We start from the raw sequence: 12,532 nt of genomic DNA, 5'->3' as shown, positions 1-12,532 counted from the left end.
AAATCGTTCCTTATATAATCAAGTGATATTTATGGACGAATATATTGTATCAATTATGTATCTATCTTATTGTGTTTCGTTTTTTGTCATTGATTTTACTTATTAAACGTTGCATTGTCAGGATAGCACTTGTTATTAAGCATTTCACGGAAAGGTCCACTACACTGTGTGTATTTTGCACATGTTAAAGAATATAATTAGATCTATTTCAGCAATAAAATGGCAGCTATAATATGGGAGCAATACATAAACCACTGAATCCAAACTTAGGGTAAGCCTTGATTGGTGTCTGTGCCGAGCCTTAGTATCCATTCTACATATTCATTTTATGAAGCTCTGTAATTTTACTTCATTTGAGTCATTATGCAGACAGTCTTATCTAGAGCGACTGACAAAAGCAATCAGGGTTAACTGTCTTTCTCAAAGACAGAACAGCATATGTTTCATATTTTTTCATATTTTCCTTGCCAGCACAGGATTTGATCTAGAAACGTTACATTTACTGGTCAGCTGCACTAACTGCCAAGTTTAACTAATACACTGGTAAGGTTGCTATGTGCTATGGGCCTATCACATCCATTGTGTGTGTGTGTGCGTGTGTGTGTGTGTGTGTGTGGGGTGGGTCAACAAAATAGGAAACTCAAAGTGTCACCTGATTGTTTCCTCATCATGTTATTTTAGTTCTGTTTATCATTCTGTAGGGCTAAAGGGTCCGCAGTTCCCTTTTACCTCACTATTACACAAGAACACAAGCTGAGTCACTGGCTCAGTGTTCTCCATTATTAATAACCAACCAATCCCCAAAGACCACTCAGTTGCATTAACATATAAGGACCCAACTAACTGCACAGCTTACTACACAGTAACACAAACTGAGCTAAAGAACAAGGCTATGGAATGGATATTCCATTAGCAGACACTGTTGTGGTATGCAAAACCCATGTGTTCACATTGAGAAGTTCCACTTGCTTTTTGGTTAGAACCTTTATGACTGGGTCCTATTACTTTATCCCTTGGAATTGTCTAGATATAGCACACTCTGGGCATGAGCATCAGAACATGGTGTGTGTGGCTATAATACATGAGGTATTCTGGGGAAATTATATTGGCGGTTCCTCAACGTGTTTCTGCTCTACTTGTAGCCTATAATTTGTGACTGCACAGGGTGTGTCCAATAAAGTTATTCCCTGGCATTTACCTTTGGGAAGGGAGGGAAAGAAATCACCTGCCCAGGAAAACGAAAAAGAAAAGATCTCATTAAAGATAAAAGCAATGTGTGTTACCTCCATGGCAGGGCAGGAGTAGACAATGGAGAGGATGATGTGAGAAAAGGCTTGCAGACAGCAGTGATCACCAGCGACTGTGACCCTCCCTACCAACTCCAAACCTCCAACTGAATAAACCGATGATATCATGAGCACTAATGCTCCTTCACACAATGACAAATACAGGACAAAATTTTGCTTTTGATATTTCAATATCCAATGTCTGACCTAGCAGATCACATCTGCTTTCTGAAACACCTGAGCATGCATGCTTATTAGGCGTTCCATAGCTTTAGTTACCACACATTTTCCTACGTACAAGTGTTAGCTGTTGTCTAAAGTACTAACAGTTCCATTAAAACTCTTTCATATTGGGAAGGTAAAGTAGGAGAGAAAGGAGTGTGAGGTTTGGTCCCTATTAGGTTTCTTCGGTATTTTCTCATTATGTCCTGAATAGAGTTCGACTATTTTTTAACATACTGATTATTTGGAGATTATTACCTGCTCATTATCAAGTATTTGGAGACAAAATAATTTGATACAGATTAATTGTCAGATTAAAATAACCTTTGAAATAATAACATTTCCAACAATACAAAATGAACAATGACCCATTTTAATGTAACTTTCTTAACATAATAGATAAATAAAATGTTCAATTTGGTTTACATAATGCAAAGTAGAATGCAAAAACAAAGGTCTTGGACAACAAGTAAAAGTGCAATTTGTGCAACATGCATTTCTGCCCAAAACATTTAGTCTGTTTCAGAGCTAATAAGTTGCGCAATGTGATAGTGGACCTTTGATCAATAGGAAAGGCAGGAGTGCAGTGCTGGCATATCCAGCACAAAAGCCAGAAACTGTGCAGCACAAGCAGTGCAAGAAGCACTGCTGGTAATGGTAGTAAAGTGCTGCTTGAATAAATGAAGCGCTAAAGAGACTGCTAGGGAGTTGTCCACCACCGCTCAAGTTTATACATTCTGCTCTATATAAAATAAATTCACAGAAAAACTAGCCAATGTAGACCTTTACTGAATCAGCCTCTGATGATTTTGCTTGCTAACAAATCATTCTGGCGCAGGCCTCATCGTAACCACAACAACAGTGTAACTGACAGCCACTCAGCTGCTATACAGGTGTGAGATGTCTAGACCTGATCAATGACAAGACAAATGTCATTAGTTCACCGAAATACAGAATGATTCAGTATTTTATGGAATGGGTGGCAACCTAAAAACATCGCCTGCCTTAAATATTAAATAACATTAAGTAACATTCTGGCAAATTAATTATGGTATTTGTGAGGAAGCAATGTTCTTCACAGTTTGTAATGAGCCAGGCGATCCACTGATGTGCATTGTGCAGACAGACCATGCTTTCAGTTCAATAGTGCAAGCTCTGCTGCATATGACTTTGCTTACACTGCACTACAGAGAAGTGACACAACATCCTTAGTTAGTATTGCCTGCTAATATCAATGTCTTTTAGCAAAAATGTGCAGTTTTAAAAACATTTTACATCCTTGTATTGGTTTTAAAAAGGTTTTGTTGTTTATGGTTAAACAAGTTACATTTTCACAGTGATTGTTAATGGTTTAATTGCCCTTTCGTTAGTGGTTGTTTTCTGAAAGACATACTTCATGCTAGCTAGCAACTTGCAACTTACCAAGGCTCTGCAACCACAATGTCCTTTTCATGTCAGTGGACAGACTGCCACGTATACTGCATAATTAATTGGTGCTTCCTCCCCCAAAAACGATCAGCCATAATCAGCAAACAACAATGACGATGAACGATTGTTAAGAAAACCTCAAATCGGACCCAATTAATCGGCCTGGCCGATTAATCGGTGAAACTCTACTCCTGATTAGTCTGAAACCAAGCATTATGTTGCAGTTGTACTGTAAGCATCAAACAAAAACCAGACATAAAGTACCTGTGTAGACCTTTTGTGGCATATGGGCAAGACAGCCCGTGCGTTGAACCTGCGTTAATTGTTATTGCAACCTCTCTATAACCCATGATTAAAACATGGTCACCAACATTTGCAATAACTGTCATTGTTGTCAAGTTACACATTGTATGGCCTGCAGTTTCCTCCCTTATGAACACCATCAGTATTCCAATGGGATGAAATCGGCTACGTGATTTGAAATTGCATTATGAAGAAATCCATTGTGTTAATAATTGAGGACATCTCAGGCAATGGGTAGGCTATTAAATTTGAGTTATTCACAGAATGAAACGAGATTCTAATTCACATTCAAATGTTTCAGATTTTTTTTTAAATGACGTCACGTGACAATATTTCACCAGGAGCGATTACAGATGTGTCAGACAGTAGCCCGTGTGAAAACAACCCGGAGACGAATACACCCTGTTCATGTAGCAACCAGGGTAATAAAATTGGCAGGTCCTGCTTGGAAGATTATTCTGGTCACAAGAAAATAATAGCTTCCCTATTTCATAACACCAATTTGCCCAGTTAAACGTTAATCTTGAAATTCAACATATATTATCGTATACTGTCTGTGTTTTGGTTTAATAATAAACTCTCTAGGAAAATAGTCGACCCGTGTTATAAGGTGCGCATGAAAAGAATGCTTCGTAGGGTGAATTAAAAAAAGAACTATGTACGAAGACTAGGGTGTTTCCATGTCAAAATGAATGATAATATGACAAATAAATCTGTTTTTCAATCAGATAAATAATGTTTTTAACGCCCCCTTTGTTCTGAATGGAGCGGCGGCGACTCCTTGCATCACACACTACGCTAGTATCCAGCTAAAAGACCGCACGCATCCTTTCAAAAGGGACGATCAAACTGAAGCATGCAGTCCTACGGACTATTGCTAATGGATATGTTATAATCACTTTCAGGATAAAAACTGCATGATTTAAAAGCCATATAAATGTTTAAAAGGCGTGCTTCAGAATCAAACGTTGCTCTTTCTCAGCAAGCATCGTCGTGAAATGTGATCTGCAAAGAAACACATACTCGTGGACCTACCTGTATTTAAAGTGCAACAGTTACATCCACAACCACGTACAGTTCTATTCCTCGTGGTTTTCACATAGACGTGTAGTTATTTGTTAGTCAATTCAGCCCCAAATCCTCGAAGTAAACCAACAGGCCATTCACCGCTTGAATCGCATGGCAGTCTCTTAGCCACTAGAAACGGTTTTGGTTCTTCAGGAGGAGCACAGCTTGGGTTGCTATTCCATTATGGAACGTACCACTTTCCACGTACCCTCTCAAACTCACTAATGTTAACTAAACCATAGAGTAAGATCAAATGCGATTTTTATATTGAATTGCTAATTCATTATTACATATCTTGTTCATAATACACGTTTTCTTTTTCACTTTTGGTCACAGTTCAGTTCTAGTACATATGAACACATTCGGCATGTGCTTGAATCTACCCTATAGCCAAGTTGGAACAGGCTCGCCCATAATCGAGTATTTTTCTACCTTACCCAGATGTTAGGGAGAAGGCTGGATTTCAAAAGGGATGGAGATGAAGATGTTGTCTTGAAAATAGCAAAGACAGACATGAATGTAAAATATGTTGCAGAAAAGTTGGTCCTTCATTTGGAAAAAGGCATACTGGATGAGTGACTGTCTCTTCTGACTTTAAGAGGCTTCTTTTATTAGGAACATTAATAGGCACATTTGAATAATTAGGAATAATTTTAACTAATTAATGCATTGCAACATAAAATATTTTATTCAGATACCTTGGAACTGGAAGATAATATTTGTTGATCAGTTAATCAAATTTATTTTATAAACCCTTTTTACATTAATAGTGGTCACAATGCACTTACACAGACCCCCAGCCTAAAACCACAAAAACCAAGCAACAAGAAATTGATGGAATCATTTATAAAAGATTAGAACTGCTTTATTAAATAGTTTATTTACAGATGTTCTTAAGGGGTGTGTTTTGAAAAACCCAATGTTAATGTTAATAAATATAAAGAATAGCCTATGCAGTTTGTTATTGTAAGACAGGCTACTTCATTGACTTAAAATGAAGTTAAAATTGGTTACTGAAAAACACTATTATCACTAATTTTAAACATGTGGACACACTGAAACTTAAACACAAAGAAAACACATAGAAAACGAGATACACAAACTGTATACAATTTTTTTTTTTTGAAAGATGAAGTTAATGAATGAGACATAAACATGATGTTGTCTGTTGTTCTGCAGTGATCAGGTTGGATGTCATCTACCAGCTAACCAGTAAAGCACTGCGACATATTCAAATCAGATGGCCAGTAATAACCTGTTTAAGGAAAATGACACAGTCGACCCCCTGCCACAGTATAGACCAATTATGCTGTAGTAGAATAGGAATCACAGCAAACTGACCGTCTTTGTTATAGTTTAAATGAATAGCATTGAGAGGATCTGTATTTGTCAATGTTTAGAGGCCTTAAAATGGAATCATACAAAGATCTTTATCCTACGGTAATATGGTTTTATAGAGTGAAGAGGTGGAATTACATTGGGTTGAAAGGAGTGGAATTGGATCTGTCCAGATACAAAACCAGAGACTTTTTAAAATAACTTTCGGTTTGGGTTGACTTGGTTAGGAATGACCAAGTAGCCTGGCACACTTTGGTAGCCTCCATGTCCCTGTAATCCAGTTTGAGTTTGGCAGGTCTGGCCACTTCTACTCTCCCCCTCTGTAATTGTGACTGTCTCTAATTGAAGCCACTTGAGGAAGACAGCCCTTCCTCTTCAGTTCTTTAACCACATTGAGCTTTCAGAGGATGGTGCTCTGCTGAAAGCAGAAAGATGTGTACAGGGTTATGAAGGACCATCAGCCCCCAGAGCAGATGAAACGGTCACATGGTTTCCTTTTAAAAACCCAACCCTCATCACAGGGACCCCAGCATTTCCATTGTAGCCACCCTCCACTCATATTTGCTTCTATCAATCTAGCTAATTACATTTTGTAATTCAATACACATTAAGATATACTTAAATAGATATCTGTCTAGGGCAATAGTACCATGTATGGTTACATAAATAAATATCTGTCGATAGTAATGTTATAACAGGACCATGATAACATGCCAGTATTGGGGGCCATTTTCCATATAGGTCTATGGTACATGGTCTCTTTAGTACTCTATGCTCTAAGTTATATTGTAATATTCATTTACCATTTGATAAAATGAAATAGCTTCTAGGTGGAGTATGTCCTTTTTGATGGTGTCAGGTTCTTTCTGGAAGAATCCTTATTAATTAGATTGCATACATTAGTAGACTCAGGCAGTTTTGCAACCGTGCAGTTCAGAAGCAGCAGACCCTATGGGTTTGGTCTTCTCATGGGATTGGAGTGAGGCCAGAGCGTATTAGAGAATGACATCCTAGGTGCTACATATGTATACAGTGTATTGTTATGTTGAGGAACTTATGATTGTGTCAGTGAACCTCAATGTTAATAAATAATGCAACAAACAATTAATACTTTAAACTCAGCCTTTTAAATAAGTCATTATGCCAGCTATTCCAGAGGCAGGAAACATCTTATGGTCAATCTTAATTTTAGTCTGTATTTGTTTGAGTGACATGGTGGGAAGAGCACTCTACTGCATGGAAACCACCATTGCCACCCAGTGGTAAAGGAGTGCAACAATTAAATAAGATTATACAGTATACACCCGCTGTGGTTCATTCACATGGTATACCTGCTGATTAGTTCATTTGTTCATTCCCGTTTAAAGTAGCGATGACTCACCACTCACATTATTGGTTAACTTCAACTTTGCATTGTCTGCCTTTGATCTGTTTCTTACCATTTGTTTTGCATCTTATGAGCTCACCCTTTTCCAGTCAACCCCTACTCAAAAAGCAGTGAACTTGATAACATCTTTTCTGTATGCTTTCGGTCTCACCACTACCCCGCTCTAGTCGTCTGACCACTTCTTAGTCTCCTTCTCTTTCCTCCACCCCTACACATTCAGTTCCCACCCACGTCCCACCATGCCGCCGCAACACCGGTTCTGTCTCCCCAACTGCTCTGTAATCCTCTATCCTACTGTCACTCCCACCTCCTAAATCCTTCTCCCTTCTGTCTCCTGAGCCTGCCTTTTCCACCATACGGGCCTTGCTTTCCAAGTCCTATGACTCTCACCTTCCTTCCCGTTCAGCTCGGCTCTCTTCCGCGCCGTGGTTAAATGACTCACTGCAAGCTCACAGAAGAAGGTTTTGGGAAGTTGTACAAAATTGTAGGAAGACCATATTTCTTATCTGCTGCTACAGCTACTTCTATATCACTCAAAATTCCAAGCTTCTTCCTCTAAAACGAACCACTCCTCCCTTCCCCAGACCATATCTGGAGCTTCTCCAACAATCCTACCTCACACATCACCTTGTACCTGACCCCTGGGTGTGACCCAGTAGACTCCCCTCTAACACTTGCACTCTCTGATATCCCTTTTGTCTTTCCTTCTCTAGATACTTGAGTGTGCTTTCTCCAACCAACTCTGGTGTTACCTCTCTCAGAGCAATTTCCTTGACCAAAAGCAGTCAGGCTTCAAAATGGGCCACGTGACTGAGATTGCACTCCTCTATGTAATAGAAGCTCTTTAATACCCAAGCTAACTCTGTCTCCTCTGTTCTCATCCTCTTGAATCTATCCGCTGCCTTTGACACTGTGAACCATCACATCCTACTTTCCATCCTCTCTGATCAGGGCATCTCAGGCTCAGCACATCCCACGCCATCTGGTAGGCTGCACCTACCAGATGACGTGGAGAGGATCTGTGCCTGCCAGGAAGCCTCTTACTACTGGCGTTCCCCAAGGCTATGTTTAAGGCTCTCTCCTCTTCTCTTTATACACCAAGTCCCTGGCTCTGTCATATCCACACATGATCTCCTATCACTGCCATGGAGATGACAGTTATTCCCCCTCTTTCCGCCTTCCAAATCCCAGGTGACAACACATCTCTGCATGCCTGGCTGATATCTCTGCTTGGGTGTCAGCCCACCCACCACCAAGCTTAATGTTGACAAGGCTGAGCTTCTCTTCTTGGGGACTGCACAGTGTCCCCCTCGCAGAGTGAAAAGGACCTTGGTGTGACCCTAGTTAACAACCTGTCGTTTACTGCTAATATCAAGGCAGTGACTCACTCCTGCAGATTGATGCTTTACAATATTTGTAGAGTATGAACTTTCACCACACTGGAAGCAGCATAGTTACTAATACAGGCACTTGTCATTTCATGTCTGGATTACTGCAACTCACTCTTGGTGGAACTCCCAGCATGTGGAACCAAACCACTGCAACTCATTCAGAATGCAGAGGCCCGCCTCGTGCTCAAACTCCTATGGCCACAGAGCAACCTAAGCTCTCCCATGTCCACAGAGCAACAAAAGGAGCTTTTCCATCCTACCTTCAGACATTGGTTAAACCCTATTTCACTACCCAGGCATTTCGTTCAGTCAATTCAGGCCTCTTGGCTGCCGTGCAAAGGCATTTTTGCAACATTAAAGATCATGTGGACAAATATCTTGAGTCAGTTTTGTTGTTTTATGGAGAAAATAGTGTGTTGTCTTTGTTGTATCTTCCAAATGCCCTAGAGAAGCCAAGGCAGAATCCCGTAACATCAGTTACGGTCCTTTTTCTTTGTTTCGCTGCACTCTGTAAAACCTACTGAGTTAATAAGGTACTCTGCCTTTGTTTTGCTGCGCATCAGTGAAGTGAAGTTACTGAGTTATGGTGTTATATACATGTATTACTAGGCTACAACATAAACAGATTGATGGAAGGATAGATAGATAGGCAAGCTACTAAAATTACTTGTTAGCAATCTTAGGCTAACTACTTGACAAACAAAATAAACAATACAAATGTTAACATGATATCTATATAATAGTGATCCGCAACCAAGTGAGTGATCAAATGGAAGTTGATACCTTTTGCCTTGGCATGACCCCTTATTATTTTGCAGACAATGCAAAAGCAGAGTACATTAACTTCCAAATAAGGGTCAAAGATCCCGAATTTGAGCTCAAGATTTTTATGTATTTTTATGTAAAAAACAAAGAATTGACACATTTCCAATATTCTGCCTACAGTTAATTTGGCTGGACAAAAAACTACTTTAAAGTACTTTTTCTCAGTTCCACACTCAGGCGAGTTAAGGTCTTTTGCCTTGGGCAGTTCATGATCCACACAGTCAAAATTCTTCTCTGTCCTGGCATTGGTGGAACCTCTGCCCATTTTCAAAAATACATTTGAAAATTTTCCTTTTCATAGAGTTCCTTGCTTATTGTTTGTAAGATTTTCTTTCCAACACACAGTTAAATGATTAGAATGCACTCACTGCTAACCTGTGTGGTTGTGTCACCTATCTTTCTTAAAATGTACTTACTGTAAGTTGTTATGGATAAAAATGTCTGCTAAATGACTAAAGTGTAAAAATACAAATGTAATGAAGCATATAATCACAGCAGGTGTCCTGTTTTCACAATTATACATTTGACAATGATTTGTAGTTACCTCAATCCCAACTAAAGCTTTCCTCAATTCCTAGAAAACCAGGTTTTGTAGTTCCTAGAATCAAATTTACTTAACAATATAGTAGTATCCCAGTGCAAAAGAGCAGACATTTAGAATTGTTATGAGACAAGTCCACCACAGGGCTTTAAGTTGCGAAACAGGTCAAGATAAAACTTCATGTTGATGACACACACAGAAAGAGAGAGAGACTTGGCTAACACATGTTTTACAACGCAGTAGGAATCTACGTGTAAATTGATGCCTACTCCCTGTTAATTTGCTCAAGTCACCATAAAAAGGGCTGCAGCATGCATGACAATGCCTCTCATTGACTGGGTGCTTAGGCCTGTCCCCAGGCTGCTCTTTTCCCCGTGCTGCAGTTTCAGTCTCATGAGCCTCACATCTGGCCCCTATAAGCCACTGCAGCTGCTGGTGAAATCATGTGTGTAGTTTAGAGGGCTGAGACCACAGAGAACACCCTCTTCCCCAAACCACAGTGAGGTGGAAAAGGAACAATCTGAATGTTTAAGCCTGTGTCTCATGAGTTTTGTTAAAACCACGCCAGTAGTTCCGTATCATTGTATATTCACACAAGCCTTTCATGGAGTGGTGTGTATGCATCATTGTACATGCACATTGACCTTTCATGGAGTGGTGTGTATGCTGATTTTCTTTCAAATGTGTTTGTTTCCTTGGGTTTGTAATGGAAAACTAATCTGAAACTCTTAAAATGAAACATGACAGAAAACGTATCAAGTGTGACAATACACAGTAAAAAGAAAGAGAAGCACTGTGTACGCCTCATAATGCACCATATTACAGCAGTTTATTATAGTTTACCATTTCCATAGTTTTTTTGACCCATATTGCAAAGAAAAATGAAGAAAACTTCAAAGTGGAGCTGAAACAGTTGCTAAGCAACTATTCTTTGTGCTTTGCCCCCAACAGTAGCATTCACACTCTTCCAATCGGTGATATATTCCAGGGGGGAAATTACGTTTCAGTTTATACTAAACACAGCATAGATATCTGGCAAAGTTCTCCAAGCATTTTGCAACTTGATTGACAGGAAATTGCTTGTGGTAATTCATCAAGTAAAATCAACATTTTATGCCAAATCTACAGTATGTGGTGTACTAATAGAATAGAGCAACAAGAAAAGAAAACACAAATTGTTTATATAAAGACGAAGTTGCAAGTATGAAATGCACAGCTATTTAGAGGTCAATACAAATGGTCTCTACTCAGGGCATCACAGTAGGTAGGACAGTAGGTAAGAGCTGGTATCAGAGATGGGTGAAGTCAGCGGTAATTTGGCATGCCGCTGTTATTCACTGATACACAGGCCTTTCCACTTGAATTCAAATTCATACATGCCTGTGGTCTCCTTTCAACTTTTTGAGCCTACACCCCAAGTCTTGGAGCAGCATCTACAAAGCCACTGCCACGCAACACACTCTCTTCCATCCCCCCCTGCTCCTGCTATTTCAGAAAGAGCTGTACTTTGTGGTTGAAGTGAGAGACTGAGAGAGGAAAGAGAGAGAAGGGGAGAAAGAGATGGGGGGAAGGAGGCAGAGAATATTATGTATAAAGTTTCAGGGGGGTGTAAAACCACAGGTCTAGCACACAGGACCAGCATCCTTTGCTGTAATCACGGTCACTCCCAAACTTCATACACCCCATCCCTCTGCCCCAGAGAATCTAACTCACAGGCATGTTTAAAGGGAACTGGGGAGCATTCAGTTCATCTTAACATAACACTGTAGCTTAAAGGACAGCCCCAGACACTAAAGCACCTCAAAAACATTGTGCAAATGATGCTTCCAAAGTGTTAGAACTAGGGAAGTTGTAGGAAACACATAATTCAAACAAATTACTTCCTGGGTTGACTATAAAGCTATTTCCTCATGAGTTGATCATTGTTTTAAAAGAATCAAACTATTTATATAAGATTTAAATTCTAGGGATACAACCAATTTGGTGGGGAGTAGTGGGGACATATGTTGCATGTGTCCTTTAACCCCATTATCAATTCAATAATCAATAAACACATTTTGTGACTGTTTGAAGTCTAGAGGGAACTGACAAAGGCACCAAGATAGAACAACACTGATGAACAGAGGGGAGTAATTGAACATGGATAAGGGAGCCAGGCCCAGTCAGTAACACAGTTCTGTACATGAGAGATGAGTAAAATCAATGAGCATATTTTTGTCAATTACTAAATGTTCATTTTCTGTGTTTCATTTCTTAGACAACATTTTATCTTTTAAGCACCACAGAAAGCCCAGACACAGTATCAGACAATCTTAAAGATGCACTCTAACTCATTGCACATTCCTCAGCCATGACATAATCTGGTGGACTTTCGGTGGGTCAAAATGTCATAATAATGTCATTATGTGGATTTCATTATGGCTATTGAACTTTTGCCTCTTTTCACCAGTCAAACTACTGAGCATCCAGTCCTGCCAGGTCTTTAATTGAAACCAGCCTCTTCCCCTCCCTCCTTCCTCTCTTACAGCACGCTGACACCAGTCCAAACCAGCTCCCCATCACCCCTTCTCTCTACTTCACTTTTGGCTCAAACCAACTGCAGCTCAGATTCATCCTATGCCAACACACCTAGTCTTAAAGGACAGAACCCTCCCCCAGTATTTATTTTGTTACTAGAACAACACTGAACAAGAGAATGAATCATTTTCTTCATCATTCATCAATATACACTGTTATTGATATT

General features: G+C 39.6%; 1 protein-coding gene across 1 annotated transcript in view; it reads right to left on the bottom strand.

The window, feature by feature from the left end:
• Positions 1-4,431, bottom strand: part of plxna3 (plexin A3) — a 132,580-nt gene extending 128,149 nt beyond the window's left edge. Inside the window, exon 1 of the mRNA XM_020051967.2 lies at positions 4,275-4,431. The gene's annotated coding sequence lies outside the window, so the exon portion shown is untranslated. The remainder of the gene's footprint in view (positions 1-4,274) is intronic.
• Between the last annotated feature and the right edge of the window lie 8,101 nt (positions 4,432-12,532).

The sequence above is a fragment of the Esox lucius genome, chromosome 12 (genome assembly GCF_011004845.1).
Source record: "Esox lucius isolate fEsoLuc1 chromosome 12, fEsoLuc1.pri, whole genome shotgun sequence".
Lineage (NCBI taxonomy): Eukaryota > Metazoa > Chordata > Actinopteri > Esociformes > Esocidae > Esox > Esox lucius.
Note: the sequence above shows the minus strand (reverse complement) of the source record. Positions and strands in the feature narration are given on the sequence as shown.